The sequence below is a fragment of the Odocoileus virginianus genome, chromosome 25 (genome assembly GCF_023699985.2).
Source record: "Odocoileus virginianus isolate 20LAN1187 ecotype Illinois chromosome 25, Ovbor_1.2, whole genome shotgun sequence".
In the NCBI taxonomy this organism is placed as follows: domain Eukaryota; kingdom Metazoa; phylum Chordata; class Mammalia; order Artiodactyla; family Cervidae; genus Odocoileus; species Odocoileus virginianus.
The window spans coordinates 8,554,138-8,577,435 of NC_069698.1; the positions used below are offsets into that span (position 1 = coordinate 8,554,138).

At 36.3% G+C, this 23,298-nt stretch overlaps 1 long non-coding RNA gene across 2 annotated transcripts in view; it reads left to right on the plus strand.

Annotated features, from left to right (window-relative positions):
* The window catches only part of LOC139031090 (uncharacterized), a 109,190-nt gene extending 86,712 nt beyond the window's left edge, over window positions 1-22,478 (plus strand). The window contains exons 4-6 of one of the 2 annotated variants that reach the window (XR_011483521.1): window positions 8,080-8,193; window positions 20,973-21,017; window positions 21,190-22,478. This is a non-coding gene — a long non-coding RNA (uncharacterized lncRNA). The remainder of the gene's footprint in view (window positions 1-8,079; window positions 8,194-20,972; window positions 21,018-21,189) is intronic. The other variant, XR_011483522.1, reaches the window with a different exon arrangement.
* Window positions 22,479-23,298: the final 820 nt, after the last annotated feature.

The window sequence follows — 23,298 nt, forward strand, 5'->3', positions numbered from 1 at the left end:
GGAGCAAGTAATGATTCACATGGCAATTTGGATGGATTTCAAAGGATATATACACTGAGTGGAAAAAACCAAACCCCAAATGTGGCATAATGTGTGATTTCACTTATATAATATTTGACATGATATCATAGAAATGGAGAGAAGACTATGGAAGTCAAGGGATAGGAGAAAAGGGGTTGTGATTATATTAGGACAACATAGAGTGTTCTCATGTTAATGAAAGTATATCATGACTATAGTGGTGGATTCATGAAACGCTGCATAACAAAAGTGCATAGAAATAAATAACATACATAAATAAGCACAAGCAAAACTGGGGACATCTCAATAAAATTGGTAAATTGTATTCATGTCAGTTTCCTGGTTATGATGTTTTATTTGATTTTTTAAGGTGTTACTGTTGGGTGAACAAAGTACCCACTCTCTATTACAAATGCATGTGAATCTGCAATTATTCAAAATAAAGTTTAATCTAACAAAAAGGAAATAAAACAACACTGAAAATTGCATCTGAAAGTTTGCAAACTGTTTATTTATTCATTCTTTCTCAGGTTTAATGGTATTTTTCAGTAAACATGTATTTGAATATATCCAGTGGTCTTTTCTGAGACCTTCAAATCACCTAATTTTTCAGTTAGTACTGTGATAATTCAAACAACCCCAAGTTTATGATTAAATATCAACTAAAGATTTCTTTGGGAGAATGAAAGATGAGGAAATGGTAATGTTAACGCTGGCTCCAAGGCCACCCCTGACTTGAGGCTGCTAAACTGCAAGGACCAATGATGGAAGGAAAAATAAGAATGGAACTTCGAAGTAGAACCACAGTGTGGAAAAGTGTTCAGTGGACTACAAAAGACATTCAGACTGAATGGGAATTCAGGTGATATTTTTGTACCTTGAATGCTTTTGAATCCTTTTTGATGATAATGAAAATAATTGAAAAAGAGCCTGAGGCCTGCATGCCTGTATTCTAGTTGATGACTCTTTATAATGGGGTAAGACTTGATGCTAAAAAGGGGTTGTGAAGATTTCTATTTTTATCTGAATTCCCCCTCATTCTGATCAATAAACACTAAAAAAAAAAAAAAAAAGCCTCTCTCTCTCTCCTCCCTTTAGCTATATATATACATATATATAGTTATAGGGAGAAATTAACAGACAAATTAATCTGGAAGCTGTTTAACCAAAGATGTAAGCCTCTTAGACCAATATGAATAGATTTCTGGAAACTCAATATTAAAATGGATTTTATATTTTGGCAACAAGGTGCTATTTTCTTCACATTAGATGCTGCACAATGGAAGAACATGTTTGTCCTATTCATGATCCTCATTACTTATAACTTTTGCAAAAATGTGGACAAATTCCCAATATGTTGAGCTGGATAAAAGTGAGAGTACATAAACCGTACCTTGGGAGGAAGAACTGCCCATCTTTACTTTCCAATGGTACACTACTCCTGAGCTTTCTGAAATGTTGAGACTGCAATAAACTTTGGATTGGACATTTGGTGATAAAGTGTCCTCTGTTTTTATACCATGACCTGAATAATGATTGGTGCTTTGATGGGCTCCAACAGGTGCATATGTAGGATTCTACTATCATTAAACAAGCAGGGTTTAATAAGTGAAGCTTTAGAAGACCTGCTATTTCATCTCCCACAAATAGGATTGAAGAATATAAACATATTAGGATCATTCAAAAAAGGGAAGGTCCATAAAAGAAACAGGGAAAATATCATAAAAATTGAAAGAAAATGTGCAGGTAGTTAAAATGGTTCAGAAATGAAGGGGAGGGTAGAGCTACTAAAAATTTAATGGACAACAAGTAGAGATGAGTTGGCCTAATTGCCATACCAATGCTTAAATCATAAATAACTGTGGCATTGAATTGATTACTAATAAAATATAATAATTTCTCTTGCTAATCAAATACAGAAGATCATTAAGGATTTCAATGCAATTTCTGAATCCATTTGATAATTTATATATATGTATATATATAAAATATTTGTTATAATCAAATTAATCTTACATATCATGCTAGTTTTCAAATTTTGAAACAGTCTGTTGATACCCTTCATGGAATTAAACTTTCATTGGTGAAAAGAGATAGAAGAGTTGCCCACCTTCTGAATGATTATTAACAATGCATATTTAAATATAGAGAGGATTGAAATGTGCCAATAAACCAAAGGTTGGCAAAGGTTTTCTTTAAAAGTCCAGATGGTAAATATTTTAGACATTGGGGTCACACACAATGTCTCCTTATTTTAACATCTTTGTTTATATCATCCTTTAAAAATACTAAAAAATATTCTTATTTCCAAGGCTATGCAAAAAGGCTGCCCATGGGTCAGATATGATTAGTTTGCCATAATTTATAGAACTCTGCTTTGAAGTAATATCTATATTGTATTGACTAGCATTTACATATGATTTTAATAATACAACAGATTCAAAATTTAAAATGGTGAGTATTTGTAATTAAGACTACTTGACGTGGGGTCATGGGGAAGAGGCGAACTCAGTAAGGGTGGACTTAACCTGAAGCTTGTGTCTGGTAGTTCTATGTTTATCCTCAGTAATCTCTGGAACCATGATATTAACTCTTGGTCAAGAGAGGAATAAAATCTACCATCTAGATTCATATGGCCTATTTTAGCTATAAGTGGAGCATAAATGACTCCTCAGGTGCCTTGGCAGCTCCTGAGACCAAAATACCTAACATGTATCTTTTAAGTTCATGTTCTGAAGATGATGTTCATCTCATATGACTCAGGGTCCAGGCAGCTATAGCTGGAAGTCTCAGATTTCTGTTATATGCCTGGGTTTTCTTTCTCTTGCTATACGATATCTTACAACTATTATTTGTGAGTATATCTTGTGGTATCTCAAGTCCTCCTACTTTTTCAAACTTGTATATTTTTTATAATGTTGACTAGATACTGAAACTCATTCATATACAGTACTTTCTTCTCTAAGCATTACAAAAATTTGCCTGACTGGATTGTGACCTAATAATACTTATTCATCTAGTGCCTAGGAGAAGTGGGGATATATCTTGAAATAGATATACTGATACTTTTCAAGTTAGAGACCCCCGAAATCACTATTAAAAAGGAGAGAACACTAGTCTTCTACAGAGAGGAATGGACAATGTCTGTGAGCCCAAAGGCTTCAAAGATTTTCCATGTATACCAATGAATATTCCAATGCCCTGTCTTGGGGTCCCAACACTTTCCCCATTAAGCTTTTGATTTTGACATAAGAGGCTCATGCAGCTTGAGAACACAAACTTCTGTCCTATAAATAGATCCTATACTTGCTATTTAGCAGTTTCTTCCCTTTTGCTTTAGAGATTAGAGTCCCTTTATTTGCTACTAATGTTGGCAAACAATTCTCCGTGGATCACTCACATGCATGACTTAAGAGTAAATCACATAATCTTTGTTCCAGATTATGTAATGTTTGTATAGCTGCAAAATAATTATATCATAGAAGATCCCTCACAGGAGCGAAAGTTTTGAGACTCATGTCAGGCACCCTCAGCCTGTGGGTCTGGCTGTCAGAAGGAGGAGACCCCTGCTGAGAATCTGCCTTTGAATCCTGCAGGGTTTGATCACGGGTATTCCACAGGACTGGGAGGAAAAGAAACTCCAGTCTTGGAGGGTGCGTGCGAGGTTTCACGTGTACAAGGACCCAGAAATAAAATCAGTGTCCTGATACCAGACTAGGCCAGACCTGGTTGCTAGTCCTGGAAGGTGCCATGGGGACGAAGGGGGTGGCTACAGCTCACTGACTGGTATTGGCATTGCTGGGGAGTACTAATCGGCAGGCGCGCTCTTGGAAGCTGGCATTTTCTCACCAAGACCAGCCTGTAGGAGCCAATGCTAGGATGCCTCAGGCCAAACAACAAACATGATGGGAACACAACCCCACCCACCAGCAGACAGGCTGTCCAAAGTCTTCCTGAGCCTACAGCTGCCCACGAAACACAGTATTTGACTATCCCTTCATTTCTCAGAACAAACTCTGCAGGCAAGAAGGGACTGACATATATTGAACGCGATGAAAAGGAAAAATATACAATCTAGAACACACTACACAGCAAGGTTCTCATTCAGATTTGACTGAACAATCAAAAACTTTACAGACGAGGAAAAATTTTAAGAGAATTCAGCACAACTTGAGAAGCATTGCAACAAATCCTGAAGAAAAATAAAAAAGCCACAACTATAAACAGAAAATTATGAATGGAAAAGCTCACCAGTAAAAACAAACATAGCATAAGGATAGGAATTATTCACACACAAATATGACATCAAAACCAGTGACTCTGAGAAGAGTACAATGCAGAATATTGGAACTTAGCACCAATGGAAATAAAAATAATAATACATAATAATAATAAAAACATACATGCCGATAATTACCATAAACACAAACAAATAAAGGACTCTAACCAAAAGATGTAGACTGGCTGAATGGATAAAAAACCAAGACCTGTAATATATACTCTCTACAAGGGACCCACTTTAGATCTAGGGACATATAGAGATTGAAAGTGAGGGGACGGAAAACAGGATTCCATGCAAATGGAAATCAACATAAAGATGGGATTGCATTACTCATATCAGACAAAAGAGATGCTACAAAAGACTGGTAACAAAAAAACAAAGAAGAAACCTACATAATGATGAACCCAAGAAGATGTAGCAGTTGTAAATAAACATGCACACAACATAGGAGCACTTCAATATATAAGGCAAATATTAACAGACATGAAAGAAGAAGTTGATAATAATTATGGGGCCTTTAACACACCACTCTCATCAATGGACAGATCATCTGGGACAGAAATCAATAATGTACCAGAGGCCTTAAACAATACAGTGGGCCAGATGAACTTAATTGATATTTTCAGATCATTCCATCTAAAAGCAAGAGAATATATATTTTTCTCAAGTGCACATGGAACATTCTCCAGGATTGATGATATGCTGGGCCACAAAGCAAGCATCAGCAAATTTAAAGAAATTCAAATTACATCAGGCATCTTTTCTGACCATGATGTTATGAGATTAAAAATCAACTACAAGAAAAAAAAAAACTAAAAAATGCAAACACATGAAGGCTAAACAATAAGCTACTAAACAACCAATAAATCACTTAAGAAATCAGGGAGGAAATAGAAAAATACATAGAGAAGAATAAAAATGAAAACATGGTGATACAATACATATGGACACAGCAAAATCAGTTCTAAGAAAGACATTTATATCAATAAAAGGTTACCTTAGGAAACAAGGAAAATATCAAATAAACAGACTAAATTTACCCCGAAAGCAACAAGAGGAAGAACAACAAACCAAAATCAAAGTTAGTAGAAGAGCAGAGCAAAAATAAATAAAATACAGATGAATAAAATGTTAGAAACGATCAATGAGACTAAAAGTTGGTTCTCTGAAAAGACAGAAAAAATTGATAAATCTTTAGACGACTCATCAAGAAAAAAAGGGAGAGCCCTCAGATCAATAAAATTAGAAATTAAAAAGAAGTTACAATGGACAACATAGAAATACAAAGAATCATAAAAGACGACCACAGACAACTACATGCCAATAAAAGGGACAACCTAGAAGAAATGGACAATTTCTTAGAGACGTATAATCTCTTGAACTGAACCAGGAAGAAATGGAAAAAAATGAGCATACTAATTACAACTGATGAAATTGAATTGAACCTGGGTCTCCTGCCTTGCAGGTGGATTCTTTACTGAGCCACCAGAGGAGCAGAAAGTGGAAATAGTGACAGATTTTATTTTCTTAGGCTCAACAATCACTGCAGATGGTGAGTGCAGCCATGAGATTAAAAGATGCTTGCTCCTTGAAAGGAAAGATATGACAAACCTAGACAGCAGAGTAAAAAGGCAGAGACATCACTTTGCTGACAAAGGTCTGTATAGTCAAAGCGATGGTTTTTCCAGAAGTCATGTATGGATGTAAGAGACAGACCATAAAGAAGGCTGAGTGCCAAAGAATTGATGCTTTTGAGTTGTGGTTCTGGAGAAGACTCTTGATAGTCCCTTGGACAGCAAGTAGATAAAGCCAGTCAATCCTAAAATAAATCAACCCTAAATATTCATTGGAAGGACTGATGCTGAAGCTCCAACATTTTGGCCACCTGATGCAATGAGCCAACTTGTTGGTAAAAGATCTTGATGCTGGAAATGATTGAGGATAGGAGGATAAGGGGGTGACAGAGGATGAGATGGTTGGATGGCATCATCAGCTCAATGGACATGAGTTTGAGCAAACTCCGGGAGATAGTGAAGGACAGGGAAGCCTGGGGCACTGCAGTCCATGGGGACGCAGAGTCAGACACAACTTATTGACTAAATAACAACAACAATTCTCTAACACCATATACAAAAATAATCTCAAAATGGATTAAATACCTAAATGTAACACCTGATACTATAAAACTCTTAGAGGAAAACATAGAATGGTCTTCAACATAAATCACAGCAATATCATTTTTGATCTGTCTCCTATAATAATGGAAATAAAAACAAGAAAATGAAAACTAATTAAACTGAATATTGTACAGCAAAGTAAACCATAATCAAAATGAGACAACAGCCCTCAGAATGGGAGAAAATATATTTGTAAACAATTTGACTGACAGATTATCTCTAAAATATACAAACACCTCACAAAGCTTAATGTCAAAAAAAATGAACAACCCAGTCAAAAAATGGGCAGAAGACCTAAATGGACATGTCCCCAAAGAGGACATATGGGTGACCAAGAGGTACATGAAAAGCTGCTCACTATAGCTAATTATTGTTGTTGTTAATTATTAGAGAAATGTATATCAAGTTATTATTAGAGAAATGCATATCAAAACTACAATGAGACAGCACCTCTCAGAAGGGCCAACATCAGAAATCTACTAACAATAAACATTGGGGAGGGTATGGAGAAAGGGAACCCTCTTATACTGTTAGTGGGGATATAAGTTGGTACAGCCAATATGAAGAACATTATGAAGGTTCCTTAAAAAGCTGAAAATAGAGCTAGCATATGATTGAGCAATCCCACTCCTGGGAATATATCCTGTGAAATCCATGGTTCAAAAGAATACATGTACCCCATTGTGCATTGCAGCGCTGATTACAATAGCCAAGACATAGAGGCAACTTAAATGTCCACTGACAGATGAATGGATAATGAAAATGTTGTACATAATGGAATATGAATCAACTATTTAAAATAATGAAATCATGCCATTGCAGCAACATAGATGGATCTGGAGATGATCATATTAAGTAAAGTAAACCAGAGAAAGAGGATTATCATACAATATTGCTTATATGCAGAATCTTAAAAAAAGTACAAATACACTTATTTTAAAAAGTACAGGCAGACTCACAGATTTAGAAAACTAACCTATAGTTAACAGGGCAGAATGGTGGAGGGGAATGGTAGATGAGGGATAAATTCAGAATTTTGTATTGACATATATAGACTAATATATTTAAAATAGATAACCAACAAGAACTTACTGTATTGCACAGGTAACTCTACTCAATATTGTGTAATAACCTAAATGGGGAGAGCATTTGAAAAAGAATACATATTTGTATACGTAAAACTGAATCACTCTGGGGTACAACTGAAACTAACATATTATTAATCAACTATACACCAATATAAAATAAAAAATTAAAAAGAAAAAACAGTAGGATAAAACCTTAGACTCCTCAGAGTTCTTGATACTGAAGAAGCCTTCTGGGCTTCACATTTAGCTTTCAATTATTGATTTATCACACTAATCTTTTATCTTTACTCAATAAACATGCTTCCCCTAGGAACTGCTAACATTGTTTTGTTTACCTGTGTATGCAGAGACTATGGGTGGATCCTAGAATATAGCAGATGTTCAAAATATTGTACAGTGAATGTATAAATAAGATTATTATATAGATTCATACTGGAATTAAGAATATTTTATACATATACAACAGTATAACAGGAATATGAACAATATTTTCTCTTTTTCCTTTTAAAAGGTATGAAAGACTGAAAATCAAGTCAGAGATTTGGAAGGACAGAATTTGACATCCAGCTGTAAACACCTTCCTCACTGTATACCAGGAGTTAGCTGGCCCATATGAAGTCTTCAGGTATGAATAATAGGGATGAAGCAAAATTGCTTGGCTATTGCATTAGATCTCTCCAGAGCAAACACAAATAGCAAGTATGTATACATAAAGAAAGTGATTTATTACAAGGAATTAGCTCACATGATTATGAGGCTGATAAAACCCAAGACCTGCAGAGTAAATCAGCAATCTGGAAACAGACAAAGGCTGACGTTGTAGCTTCAACCTGAGTTTGAAGGCCTGAGAACCAGAACTGACGATATAGTTTCGGTGGTCTAAAGGCCACAGGCTCAGTACCAAGAAAGAGCCAGTGTTTCAGTTTAGTGTGAAAGCAGGAAAAAGCCAGTGTCTCAGATTGAAGGCAATCAGGTAGAAAAGATTCTCTTACTCAGAGAAAGGCAGCCTTTTTTTCTATTCAGGCTTTCAACTGATTAGATGAAACTCTTCCACTTTAATGAGGATGATTTTCACTCAGTCCACCAATGAAGGTGCTAATCTCACCCAGAAACATCCTTATAGAAATATCGTGAATACTATTTTGCCAAATATCTGGGCACTTGTGGTGACATCAAGCTGACATACAAGATAAACCATCATGGCTTACCTGTTTGGTTCTAAACATTCAGGGAACAGAATTAGGCATGAATGAAAAGAAAAGTACACCTGTACACATATCTTTTCAAACATTACGAAAACAAGGTCTAGAACAAAGGCCACCAGTTTCAGGAAGACTTCCTGGACCACAAATGATAGATTCAGGTTTTTATGTAGGACTAACATACTATTTGAATAAGGCCATCTTTTTGAAAATCCTTTGCAAAATTTTACCTTCTAATTCTCAGTCTTTGGGGAATAGATTATGAGACTGAATATTAGCTTATGAGACTGAGTATTAGTTTATTTTCTGTTTCTTTTTTCTATATTCTTGTATAAAGCAAAGTTGGCTGTACATAGCAATTCACCAGTAAATGTTTATTAAGTAGATGAAGATACAGGGGCTTCCCAGGGTGCTTAGTGGTAAGGAGTCCACCTGTCAATGCAGGATACACAGGGGATATGGGTTCGATCCTTGGAAGAAGAAATGGCAATCCACTCCAGTATTCTTGCCTGGACAGAGAAGCCTGGCAGGCTGCAGTCCACAGGGTCGCAAAGAGTCAGAAATGACAGCCTGAGCACGGGATGAAAATATAATTATAACGAATCTAAAGACTCATTTAATAGTAAAATAATATACGAGAACTCAAGTGTATTTAAACTAGTTTCAGGTCTTTTCAATGCCGTTCACCTTTATCCTGGAATAGGTTTGTAATATTATATGGCATGGGATAGGCCAAAGCTACCATTTCTGTTTAACTCCCTCTTGGTAAGTATGTATTCTGCTTCTGAAAAATATCTTTTTGAAGATACTTCATTCACAAGCCTGATATAACAATCAAACCCAGGGTAGAAAATACAAGCACTCCTGTTTCAGAAACTTTTAACAACACTCAGAAAGAAAGGTGCATTGTACAGTTCACACTATTCAAAGATGCAGGTCACTGTGGGGTTACATTTGCATGGTGTGAAACTCTGAAGCAACACAGATTTCATGTGACTGATGACAGTGTAAATAGGGTATGTGCTTATATAGGTAGGATTGTTGAGAAAAAGGAGTCTGTATGAAAAGTGACAGCACTTAAATTTATATTTCATGAACTTTTAGCAAAACTAAAAGGGAAAAAACTAGCTTCTCTCTAAAATACAAATTTCATATAACACAGTGGTTTAAAAAAATGCTGTTTACATATATTCAAAGTTGTCTTTTTATTCAAAGCATTTTTGAAGGGCACATTTTTCTTTACCCTCCTTAGCTGACAAGAGAATAAGCCTTCAGTCAATTAGTCTTAGAGTATATAAAACACTCTCCAGAGAATTCCCTGGCAGTGGAGTGGTTGGGATTCCATGCTTCCACTGCAAGGTCGGGGAGATAAAGTCCCACGAGTCATGTTGTATGGCCAAAAGCCAAATAAAAAGCCAAGTATTTGAGGTGATGGCAAAAGAAAAACATTTAAGTAAGAACTCCCATTCCAAGGCATCCTGGCTACTAAAACAAAAGAGTGACCGTATTAAGACTTTAGAAAAACACAATTGCATCTTCCATTAAGATCTAAAAATTACAATTAGGAAAAAAAAAACCACTATCCATTTATTGACTGAAAAAGTAAAAACCATAGTAAATCTCCTAAAGGTAGAGATAGAACTTTGTTTAACATAGACCCTAAAAATTATGCAATTTCTTTCAGGTTATTTGATATATATACTCTTAATTTTGTTTCCTCTCCCCTGTAAGTACCTAAATATGTGTGAGATTTGGGCAATCTGCTTTTTTGTTTTCAATTATAAAGGGATTTTTTTGTTCAGCTGTTGAAGAAAAGGTTATTTCTAAAATTCTGTTCCTTTTTTCCTATCACTGTATAAAATGATATATAAATTAATACAATAATTATATAAAGCCTATTGTACCGTGATTAAGTAGAGTTGTTCAGTCACTCAATCCATGTCTGACTCTGTGTGACCCCATGGACTGCAGCACACCAGGCTTCCCTGTCCTTCACCATCTCCTGGAGCTTGCTCAAACTCAAACTCAAAATATATGTAAGTGAAGTTATATATACATATACATAATCTACATTATAGATTCCCAGGTGATGCTAGTGGTAAAGAACCTGCCTGTCAACACAGGAGACATAAGAGACAGTCCCTGGGTTGGGAAGATCCCCTGGAGGAGGGCATGCCAACCACTGCAGTATTCTTGCCTGGATAATACCATGGACAGAGAAGCCTGGTGGACTACAGTTCATAGTGTTGCAAAGAGTTGGACTGACTGAAGTGACTGAGGGTGCATGCATAATCTTCACGTGGTTAATATATAAAGACACACTAAAGAAAGGAGAAACAGTCACGTTAAGACAAATACTCTCCTTACGTGCTATCTGCTGTTTGCTTCCTAAAATAAGTTAAAACTCAATTCTATTTTCAACAGGTTTTTTAATCAAAGTTCTCATATCATTTATCTGCAGAAGCCATTCTTTTAAAGAAAAGTTGCTTTTTATCCACTGCTTCTTTGGTGATCCAAGTTCAGGCATCTAGGATTCCAGTCTGCTTAAAAGTGATCTATGGAGGGTGTGTGCACGTATGAACATGCTGCTCAGGTTGTGTGGCAGGTAGCCACAGGTCTTCCCTGATGCTAGGTGCGACTCACCACAGGAAACCAGGGACATTCACGTTTAGTTTGCTTTTAGGTTTGTTTAGGCAACAGTACTCTTCCTGATTTTTGGGAGATTTTTGCTGGCAATGGGTCCACCCATTGGCAGGAGCATTTAGAAGATTTTTAAATGGTCTTACATTGACTGTTGGATATTTATTGATGCCCCTGTTAATCACAAGCCCTCAGATGCTTTTACTGTGCATTTCTCTCTCTCATCTCTCTGCTGGGCTGCCTTCCTTCTTTCTTTTTCTCAGGCCCTCTGCCTCAGTGCTTTTTCCTGTGTGGTATATAGCTCTGTTGGAGAAGGAAATGGTAACCCACTCCAGGATTCTTGCCTGGAAAATCCCATGGACAGAGGAGCCTGGTAGGCTACGGTCCATGGGGTCACAAAGAGGTGGACACGACTGAGCAAATTCACATATAGCTCTGTAAGGTACAATATTATAGAAAACATTTGTATTTTTGCATTTGATGTAATATTTAGTGGCACTGCATTTGCCTTAATCATCAAGGGCGGTTTTGGTTGCCTAACTGCTATATAATGGAAAAGAAAAAGTTCATTATCTAGAGATTTATAATTTTACTTTGCATTTAATATCACATTGCTGCTCTAACCTCTAAAAAAAAAAGCACTGTATGAACAATGGAATGTGCATTTTAAATTGTATGGTAATTATCTGGTAATATCTTCTTTGGCTCTTTTCAATCAATGTTTCCTTCTGCATGTGACTATTGTAGGAGTCTCCCTATTAAAATTCAAATTAGATAACAAGGTGCAAATGGTTTTCTTCCCTTTCTGCAAATTTGTCTTCATGTTTATAGCTCTCACTGTTGCTATATTTTCATGATGCTGAGTTTTCATACAAAATTATTGTGGTGATATGAATTTGGTAGTGCTTAAATGAGAAACATGCACATTTCCATCATATTGCCTTTGAAATGGAAACTCACCCAGTTAGCGCATTAACTAGAGCATAAGAAACTAATTAAGAATCCCCCTAAATCCTGAGGATAAGTTTAGTAAGGAGGCACAAGTCAGTTTTCAAAGTTCTTAATATCACATTAGAGAAGGTTTTGATGGGGGGCAATGTGGTAATCTCACTCTAGGGCCTTGTGGATGTACCCTGACTAAGTTGCTTATGAAAATATGATTTCTCATGGCTTTGGGCAAATTTGATTTCAGGAAAGAAGCCAGGGGATTTTTGATATCGTGCCAAAGTGACAGGTTAAAATTATTGGGAAAAGAGAGTGGAAATGTATGCTTTTCTATTTCAGTATTTCAATTTTGTCAATAGGATTGGCACTATAATTATCTCTGGATTAGTCACAGGCCTCTATACTTGTTAAAAGTGAGTATAAAGTAAAATGTAACTTGATAGGAAATTTGTTTTAAAAGATAGGAGGGAGGAGGGGGCAAGAAGTTCAAGTTGAGAAAGAAGTCAAACATTTTAGAACTTCAGCTGCTGAAACTTATTATTGTTTCAAAAGAATTTGCTGATAAAGACAACTTCAGGGAGTCTCCACTTTGTCAAAACTTAGTAAACCACAGAACCAGGCAGCTTCCAACAGCAATGATTTCACCCATGTCGAGTCACTAGCCTAACTCATTGGAAAAGACCCTGATGCTGGGAAAGATGGAAGGCAGGAGGAGAAGGGGACGACAGAGGATGAAATGGTTGGATGGCATCACTGACTCCATGAGCATGGGTTTGAGTAAACTCCAGGAGTTGGTGATGGACCGGGAGGCCTGGCGTGCTGCGGTTCATGGGGTCGCAAAGAGTTGGACATGACTGAGTGACTGAACTGAACTGAAGTCACTAGCCTAAGGCAATTCCTGTCATCCTTCTAGAATTCTTCCCACCTCCCACTTGGCCTTTGTCCCCTTCTAATACATGAAGAAAATAGGAAAGCATCTGGAGAATAGAAGGATAGAGACAGATTTTCTCCTGTTTCATTCAGTGATCAACTGGTTTACTTATTGATTCATCCATAACCATCCACCGAACACACATAATTCTTTTGATGGGTGAAAAGAGTTTGCTCTATTTCACTTTCCTCATTCATTTTTTACTAAACTGACTTTTATTCTTCAACAGGAAAAATCATGTTTAAAGATTTCAATGGAAAATAAAAAAGCAAAGTTAGGACAGATGAAAAGATCTATGACAAAAAAAATCACAAATATATACTTAATGCAGTTTCTGAAATAAAACTAAGCTCCTTAGATTTTTTTTTTTTTTTTGGCTACCTATACATTTTTCTATAAGCTGCTAATATCTAGGACAAAAGATACTGAAGAGAAATGTAATCATTTTAAAGACAAAATATGATGCATAGCTGAGATAAAGGCTTAAGAAAGCATCATTCCTTGAGAAATTTATAATCCGCAGCAGCCACAGATATGTACTGTAAATATAAAAACCTTAGAGTACACCAAAACTGCAATTCTCCTTTCAGGAATGTAACCCAAAGAAAGAAGTTATTATTTGCACAAGATGTACAAAACACATGAACCATTAAGATTGTTATAATAATGTATTTAAGAGCAAATTCAGAATAAAAATTAAATGTCTGGTGGTAGAGGATACACTGAATAAAGGAAAATCTATCCAAAAATAGTAATGATGAAGCAGTGGAATATATCTTATGGACATGGATATATATTCATGGTATACTGTTATATAAAAAAAAAAACACATCACAAAATATTATATGATCCTGCTTTATCCAAATATAAACATATAGATAAAAGCTAAAATTAGCTTATCTGAAATTGTAAAATTCATAATCATTTTATATTTCTTTTAAAATATATAGTCATGTTAAACTTGTCCCAATCTCTACAAATTTGTGTTTTCAAAATTATGAAACCAAAATTTCTAATCAGGACGATAAAAGGCAAATAGTGATAGTTTTGACAAAGTTCCAGAGTAACCTTGAACAAATCTTTCTCTGGTCCTATTTCTATGTTTATAAGCTGAGCCCCATACCTTCCCTCTGGCAAGATTATAGTGAAAATTAAATGGGAACAGCAGGTCAGGTACCTCATACCATGCCTAGAACATGGTAAATAGTATAGGTATAGTGGGCTCAAGAAAGCTATATATATATTTTTTTTTTCCTATATAATACTTGACTAATAAAAATGAAGCTTTTGTATTAGTTTTATTCAAATTAATGTGTGACAGGCTCAAAGTGCCTGAAGAATTACTGACAGAGGTTTGTAGCACTACATGGGAGGCTGTGGCCAAAACTATTCCCAAGAATAAGAAATGCAACAAGGTTGTCGGAGGAGGTTTTCTGAGGAGCCCTTACAAAGAGCTAAGAAAGAAGAGAAATGAAAGACAAAGGATAAAAGGAAATATATGCCCATCTGAATGCAGAGTTCCAAAGATTAACAAGAAAGTCGTCTTAACTGAACAATGCAAATAAATAGAGGAAAACAATAGAATGGGTAAGACTAATGATCTCTTCAACAAAATTAGATACTGAGGGAATATTTCATGCAAAGATGGGCACAATAAAGGACAGAAATGGTATGGACCTAACAGAAGATAATAAGGAGACGTGGCAAGAATACACAGAACTGTTAAAAAAAAAAGTCTTCATGTCCCAGATAACCACGATGGTGTGATCACTCACCGAGAGCCAGACAAACCTGGAATGTGAAATCAAGTGCACCTTAGCAAGGATTACAATGAACAAAACTAGTGGAGGTTAATAAAATTTCAGCTGAGCAGTACAAATCCTAAAAGATGATGCTGTGAAAGTGCTGCACTCAATACATCAGCAAATATGGAAAACTCAGAAGTGGCCACAGGACTGCAAAAGGTCTGTTTTCATTCCAATCCAAAAAGGGCAATGCCAAAGAATGTTCAAACTACCGCACAATTCATTTCACAAGCTAGAAAGGTCATGCTCAAAACCCTTCAAGCTGGCCTTCAACAGTATGTGAATTGAGAACTTCCAAATGTACAAACTGAATTTAGCAAAGGCAGAGGAGCAAGAGATCAAACTGCCAACATTCATGGGATCATAAAAGCAAGGGAATTCCAGAAAAAAAAAATCTATTCTTCTTTACCGACAATGTTAAAGCCTTTGATTGTGTGGATCACAACAAACTATGGAAAATTCTTAAAGAGACTGGAATACAAGACCACCTTACCTGCCTTCTAAGATGGTCAAGAAGCAACAGTTACAATCTAATATGGAAAATTGGACTCATTGAAAATTGGGAAAGGAGTACGTTAAGGCTATATATTGTCATCCTGCTTATTTAACTTCTATGCATCATGTGAAACACCAGGCTGAATAAAGTGAAAGCTTGAGTCAGAACTGTCAGGAGAAATATCGATACCTCAGATATACAGATGATATCACCCTAATGGCAGAAAGTGAAGAGGAACTAAAGAGCCTCTTGATGAAGGTGAAAGAGAAGATGAAAAAGGTGGCTTATAATTCAATACTCAGAAAACCATGATCACGGCATCTGGTCCCATCACTTCTTGACAAATAGATGAAGAAGCAATGGAAACCATGACAGACTTAATTTTCTTGGGCTTCACATTGACTGAGGACAGTGATTGCAGCCATGATGCTTACTCCTTGGAAAATAAACTAATACAAACCTAGATAGCATAGTGAAAAGCAGAGACATCACTTTGCCTACAAAGGCCTGTCAGGTCAAAGCTATGACTTTTCCAGTTGTCATGTATGGATGTGAAAGTTGAACTGTAAAGAAGGCTTAGCACTAAGGAACTGATGCTTTTGAGTTGTGGTAGTGGAGAGAACACGAGAATCCCTCAAACAGCAGGGAGGTCAAACCAGTCGATCTTAAAGGAAATCAATCCTGAATATTCATTGGAAGGATTGATGCTGAAGATCCTATACTTTGGCCACCTGTTATGAAGAGCCAACTCATTGGAAAAGACCCTGACGCTGGGAAAGACAAGGCGGTGGAGAAGGGGGGCAACAGACAGTGAGATGATTAGATGTCATCATCAACTCAATGGACATGCATTTGAGCAAACTCTGGGAGATTGTGAAGGACAGGGAAGCCTGGCATGCTGCAGTCCATGGGGTCGCAGAGTCAGACACAAATGAGCGACTGAACAACAAATTGTCAGAATAACAACAAAACTATCATTGACCTGTTTGGGTTTTTTTGTTTTTGTTTTTTTAATTCATCCTGCTTAAACACCAGGAAGCCCTAAGCTATTTAATTAAATTCAATCAAATTACTGAATGAAAGTGAAAGTCATTCAGTCATGTCTCGACTCTTTGCGACCCCATGGCCTATACAGTTCATGGAATTCTTTAGGTCATAATACTGGAGTGGGTAGCCTTTCCCTACTCCAGGGGATCTTCCCAACTCAGGGATCAAATCTAGGTCTCCCTCATTGTGGGCAGACTCTTTACTAGCTAAGCCACAAGGGAAGCCCAAGAATACTGGAGTGGGTGCGCTAGCCTTTTTCCAGTGGACCCAGGAATCGAACTGGAGTCTCCTGCATTGCAGCCAGATTTTTTACCAACTGAGCTATCAGAGGATTCTACATTCTGCTAGATATTAGAGATGGTAGAAGTAGTACAAAGACCCTGCCAATAAAATAAGACAGCCAAATAATTACAATACTGTGAAAAGTCTAATCACAGAAATAGTACAAGACACAGCAGCACCGCAGAGATGGTTTAACTCTGTCTGGAGGGAACGGCAGAGCAGGCTTCCCAGAAGGTATGACTCCTCGGGTGGGTGGAGGAGACTGATAAAGTGGATAGAGACGACAACTGTTAGCTCAAGACTGAAACACAGAGAAAACCACTACATTTGTAGGGATTGTGAGTCTACTTTCCGCAGGACCTTTACGTAGAGAGGGAATGGAGAAGAAGGCAATAAGGATCAAGAAGGAGGTTAGGGTCGGTGTTACGGGAGACCCGCAAGAAAAGCCCAACGTCCTCTCACCCCATGACATTATATGTATATATTTTTTTTGTTAGACATAAATGAATTTTAAAATATCTGTTTTTCTTAAGGATACTACAGTAAGATATTCATGGCCCTATTCCAGAAGAAAGCAGGAAATGTACATTCATTAGAATCTCTGCTCAAAAGTCTCCCTGTTTAGAGATCAAGCTGATTTGCCATCTATGGTTCTGTTAGAGAAGATAAACTTGCTGTTGATTGAAAATGTGTATGATTAGACGACATCGTAGTGTTATAGTCTGTCCTAACAGAGATTCTTCAAGGAGTCAGAACACATTTCTTCCCATGTAAACTTCCCTGGTAGCTCAGTTGGTAAAGAATCCCCCTGCAATGCAGGAGACCCAGGTTCAATCCCTGGGTGGGGAAGATCCCCTGGAGAAGTAAACAGCAATCCACCCCAGTGTTCTTGCCTGGAATAGCCCATGGACAGAGGTTCCTGGCAGACTACAATCCATGGGGTCGCAAAGAGTCAGGCATGACTTAGCGACTAAACCACCACCAAACAGGCCCGCAGAGGTACCCATGCCGTGGCTGTGGAGAAGCCAAACTCCACCATCTCTACTGCTGACCAGCTGAGCCAAACACTGCTTAGTATTTTCACGGGGGAGGAATAAAAAGGACATTAAAATTGTCCCCTGGTATTCTGAACCTTTCTGCTTAACTACAGTCTAAGGATTAATGTTAGGCCTGACCCAGAGAGAGGAAATATTTCTAAGTTTGGATGATTCTTAAAGCAGCTACATTATGAAAATACTTACTATGCTCCACTGAGAGATGCCAAGTGTCTTGGAGTGAGGCTGTTTATAAAACCATCTGGGCCTTCCTTCCCTTCCTCTTTCCCCTCTGCCTTTCCCTCCTTCCTCTTTCTTTCTGTCATAAAATTTCCCACTTCTCCCACTGTTACTAGTCTCTTTTTTCCCTCTGGAATCAGTTTTGAATGTCTGTTTCACCTGGCAGGCTTGAGTTAAAAACATATATCATTATTATGTTTGCCTATCTTACAGTCCTTTAGGTTTATCGTTTAGGTCTACATTGTTCTCTCCAAGTCTCTGTTTCCCATCTGGGGTGGGGAAGGAGGGAAGATCCTATTTTGCAGGCTTCCTCAATCTGTACCCATAAGATATCAACTCACAAGCTGGTAAGTAAATGAAGAGCCAGCATCCATGCAACTGAAGAATTGGCTAATCCCATAAGATAAAACACAGTTTTGTTTTCCTTTTAATAAAATTTAATAAAGGTGAATTCAGAGTAATTTTTATTATTTTATGCATTTATGTTGTTTAATTGTACATACATTCTTATACATATTGTGAGTAGGAAAAGTCATATTTGTTTATCCATTCATTATACATTATTCAATTTATATTCAGGAGACAATATTTTGTCATATATTGTCAAAAATGACAGTACTAATTAGCTACCTTAACATACTGATAATAGGTGTATCTTCAAAGAAAAGAAAATCTCCTATATAACCATCAGCCATATCATAAAGTTATGACTAAGCTACTACAGATCAAAGTGACAATGTGCAAATTACAGAATTATTGCCAGAATGCATATCAAACAATCCATGATCAGTAGAATTATTGACCAAAGAGCCATGGATCACAGTGGAGTATCAATATTTTGATTGCTACAGTCTACTATGACTTGTAAAAGGCAGGATCACTTTAAAAGCTTAGCCTGAGAAGACAAAGGATGGGGAAGTTAAGAAGAAATTTTATTCCTATGGCACTTGGCTCTCATTGAGATGTAAAAGCAAGGAAACCCTTCACTCAACACCAGCTCCACTAGACTTTTAATAAGGCTGAATAAGCCCAATCTCTTATAAATGAATGGTTTTTTACTCTGTCTAACTCCCACTGTAATGAGCACACCCTAACTTCATCTTTAAAATGTTTTATCATACTATGGATACATCCTATTATAAATTAAACCTATTTCCATTGCTTTAGAATGTTGCATTTTTGTGATTAAGGCTAACTGATTTAATGGATTGTTCTCCAGCTTCAATTCTTTTTAACAGAGTTGGTATCAGATCTTATCTCTCTATATTTCTCATACAGTATACTTTCATTTCAGTGTGGAAAACCAAATGAAAATTCTATGAATTATGAAGCATTCCCAAACTCAACATACCATTAAAAAGGCTGACACACCATAGAACAATGAACAAATGTATATCTGAAAGACAGGCATATCTCTAACAATGGGCATATATTCCATTTAGCAAAGGTGTCCCATAAAAGAGATTTTAACACAATTTTTTTTGCAAAGTGCAGAGAGAGACAAATTTTCCCATATGTGGCTATCCCCAAACCCAGGCCTTTAACCCTTACTGTAAGAAATTGCTTAGCTGAACAGGTCTTGGGAAACCATTGGCATTCAAGTACCCCTTCACGGTACAAAGAAGACTCAAATCATGCCTAGGTAAACAGAGAAGGGAACCATGAGGAATGTGTCTGAACAGTGATTTTTAATGAGAATTGCAGATGTTAATAGAAGCAAGAGAAAAATAAAATATATGAGACTTTTCAAATATTTGTAACATGCAAATGATAGAAAAGGAGACCCTGTAGAAAAGAAACTTGTTATAACTGCATTCTCAAGGAAATATTAATGAATTCTATAAAATAAGAGATAGAAGGGGATTTGGAATGGTTTCAGAATTCACTTAAAAGACAAATACATTAACTCTGCTGGCAGCAAAAGTCATGATAAATAATATAAAATGCCAAGTGAAAAATAGCTTGAATGGCTATACTGCAAAAAAGATAAAATAATGAAAAATAAGTTAGTTTGCATGCATGTTGATTTATCAGATTGGCAATAGAAGTGACTGCAGAAATGAACTAACAAGTAAATCAGATAATGCATTTCAAGATATGAAAGAATACTTCATTAAAATGAATGAAAATATAAACAAATTTTTTAACAAAAAATTATTTTAAAATATATCAGCCATATTGTGGTTAAAAAAAAAATTACTGATTTCAGGAGGAAATATAAAACTGACATAACTCCAGACTAAAAGCCAAGCAAGATTACCTCCAAACAAGAGGCCTTAAATATTTCTAGGTATAGAACATTTTGATATGGTGATTTCCAAGTGGCATTTGACAGACTCTTTCCACAGTCCTCTTTTGATAGAAGGACATTCTGATTTAACTTAGAAAAGTAATAGTGTTATTAATAATTATTTATTTTTGAATTGCTTAATATTCAGATCACTGATCTCAAATAAGCATCCCATCCCTGACTCTGCTTTGCAAGATACACTTATGTGTCCACTGTTAAGACTAATTTTCTCTACTAAAAAATATCAATGGTTTGATGATTTCTCATCATAATTTTGTTTTTAACTTGTGCTTATAATTTCATCAGGTTTTCTTTATACGACTTTTGCTTCCTTGTTGCATAAAGTTCATTATTTTTATGTGTTTTCATTGGATTATTCCCCTTAACAATTAAAAAGCTATTTCTTTTTATTTGATTATATTTATCAGAAATACTAAATTTGTATCATTTAATAGCTTGACACATGATTTTAATTTTTTCATTTATTTATAGTATCTTTGAACACTATATTCAACCTTCTTATGACAATTTGTTTTGGTAAGTCTTTTAAAATTTTATATATTTTTAAGAGACATTCCAAATGTTTTCTTTTCTCAAAGATACACATATTTATTAAATTTTATATTTCCAAGTTGGCTTTAAACTTTTTATTTTTTACCTTTTCTTTTAAAATTTGTTTCATTTCTTGCTTTCCAATCTTTTCCTACAGGTCAACTTTTGTGGCTAAAATGGTAAAGAATCTACCTGCAATTCAAGAGATCCAGGTTCAGTCCCTGGGTTGGGAAGATCCACTGGAGAAGGGAATGGCTACCCACTCCAGTATTCTTGCCTGGAGAATTCCATGGACAGAGGAGTCTGGTGGGCTACAGTCCATCGGGTTGCAAAGGGTCAGACACAACTGAGTGACTATTATTTTCAAATTATTTAACTACATCTTTCCTATCCAACCCTAGAACTAAAGAAAAGGAATTGCTTTTAGTTTTTGTTTGTTTGTTTGTTTTCTTCCTTTCTTTTTTCCCTTAGTTATTCAAACTCTGAAAGTCCTTATACCTAATTTATATATCAAACTTACAAATAAAAATACATATTTATGATTAAATTTTTCATCTGTTTTTCCCAGTTGTGAGCTGTGTTAGTATGCTATGAGAGTTTTTTATTCAGTCTATTAAGTGAAAGTGAAGTGAAGTCACTTAGTCGTGTGTCCAACTCTTTGTGACCCATGGACTGTAGCCCACCAGGCTTCTCCATCCATAGGATTTTCCAGGCAAGAGTACCAGAGTGGGGTGCCATTTAGTCTATTAGATACAAAGTATTGCTATCACATCACTCAAACATTATTTCAAAAATTACAAAGTTAAGAAAGTTTTAAATTTAATTCAAATTAGATTGCTATTTATTGCAGTTTCAAAATGTAGTATTGCACAACAGCACACAATTTCCTCTCCAATTAAAAGTTCCTTTTTTAGAATAAAATACAGTCACATTTTACATATGGTTATATTCTACTCACAGCATATAGGACATAAATTGATCTCAATCAAATTGCTATTGAAAATCCCTTGAATTATAGAATTATGAGGAATATATATTCCATTATATCTTGAACACACTCTAAAATTATTATGTGATGTGTATGCTATGTAAGAGTTCCAAAGAATAACAAGGAGAGATAAGAAAGACTTCATCCAAAGATGGGCACAATAAAGGACAGAAATGGTATAGACCTAACAGAAGCAGAATATATTAAGAAGTAGCAAGAATACACAGAATAACTACACAAAAAAGTATTGTAATGACCCAGATAACCACAATGGTGTGATCACTCACCTAGAGACAGACATCCTGGAGTGTGAAGTCAAGTGGGCTTTAGGAAGCATTACTATGAAGAAAGTTAGTAGAGGTGATGGAATTCTAGCTGAACTATTGCAAATCCTAAAAGATGACGCTATGCAAGCGCTACACTCAATATGTCAGCAAAATTGGAAAACGCAGCAGTTACCACAGCATTACAGTAGTTTTTGTTATACATTGATATGAATTAGCCATGGATTTACATGTACTCCCCATCCCAGTCCCCCCTCCCACCTCCCTCTCCACCCGATCCCTCTGGGTCTTCCCAGTGCACCAGGCCCGAGCACTTGTCTCATGCACCCAACCTAGGCTGGTGATCTGTTTCACCCTAGATAATATACATGTTTCAATGCTGTTCTCCTGAAACATCCCACCCTCGCCTTCTCCCAGAGTCCACAAGTCTGTTCCATACATCTGAGTCTCTTTTTCTGTTCTGCATATAGGGTTATCGTTACCATCTTTCTAAAGTCCATATATATGTGTTAGTATACTGTAATGGTCTTTATCTTTCTGGCTTACTTCGCTCTAGAGACACATGCACCCCAATGTTCATCGCAGCACTGTTTATAATAGCCAGGACATGGAAGCAACCCAGATGCCCATCAGCAGACGAATGGATGAGGAAGCTGTGGTACATATACACCATGGAATATTACTCAGAAAGGTCACTTTTCATTCCAATCCCAAAGAAGGGCAATGCTAAAGGATGTTCAAACTATCACACAATTGCCCTCATTTCACATGCTATCAAAGCTCATGCTCAAAATCCTCCAAACTAGACTTCAACAGTATGTGAATTGAGAACTTCCAAATGTAAAAGCTGGATTTAGAGAAAGCAGATGAACTAGCAATCCAACTGCCAACATCCACTGGATCTTAGAAAAAGCTAGAGAATTCCAGAAAAAACATCTACTGCTGCTTCTTTGACTTTGACTAAGCCTTTGATTGTGTGGATCACAACAAACTG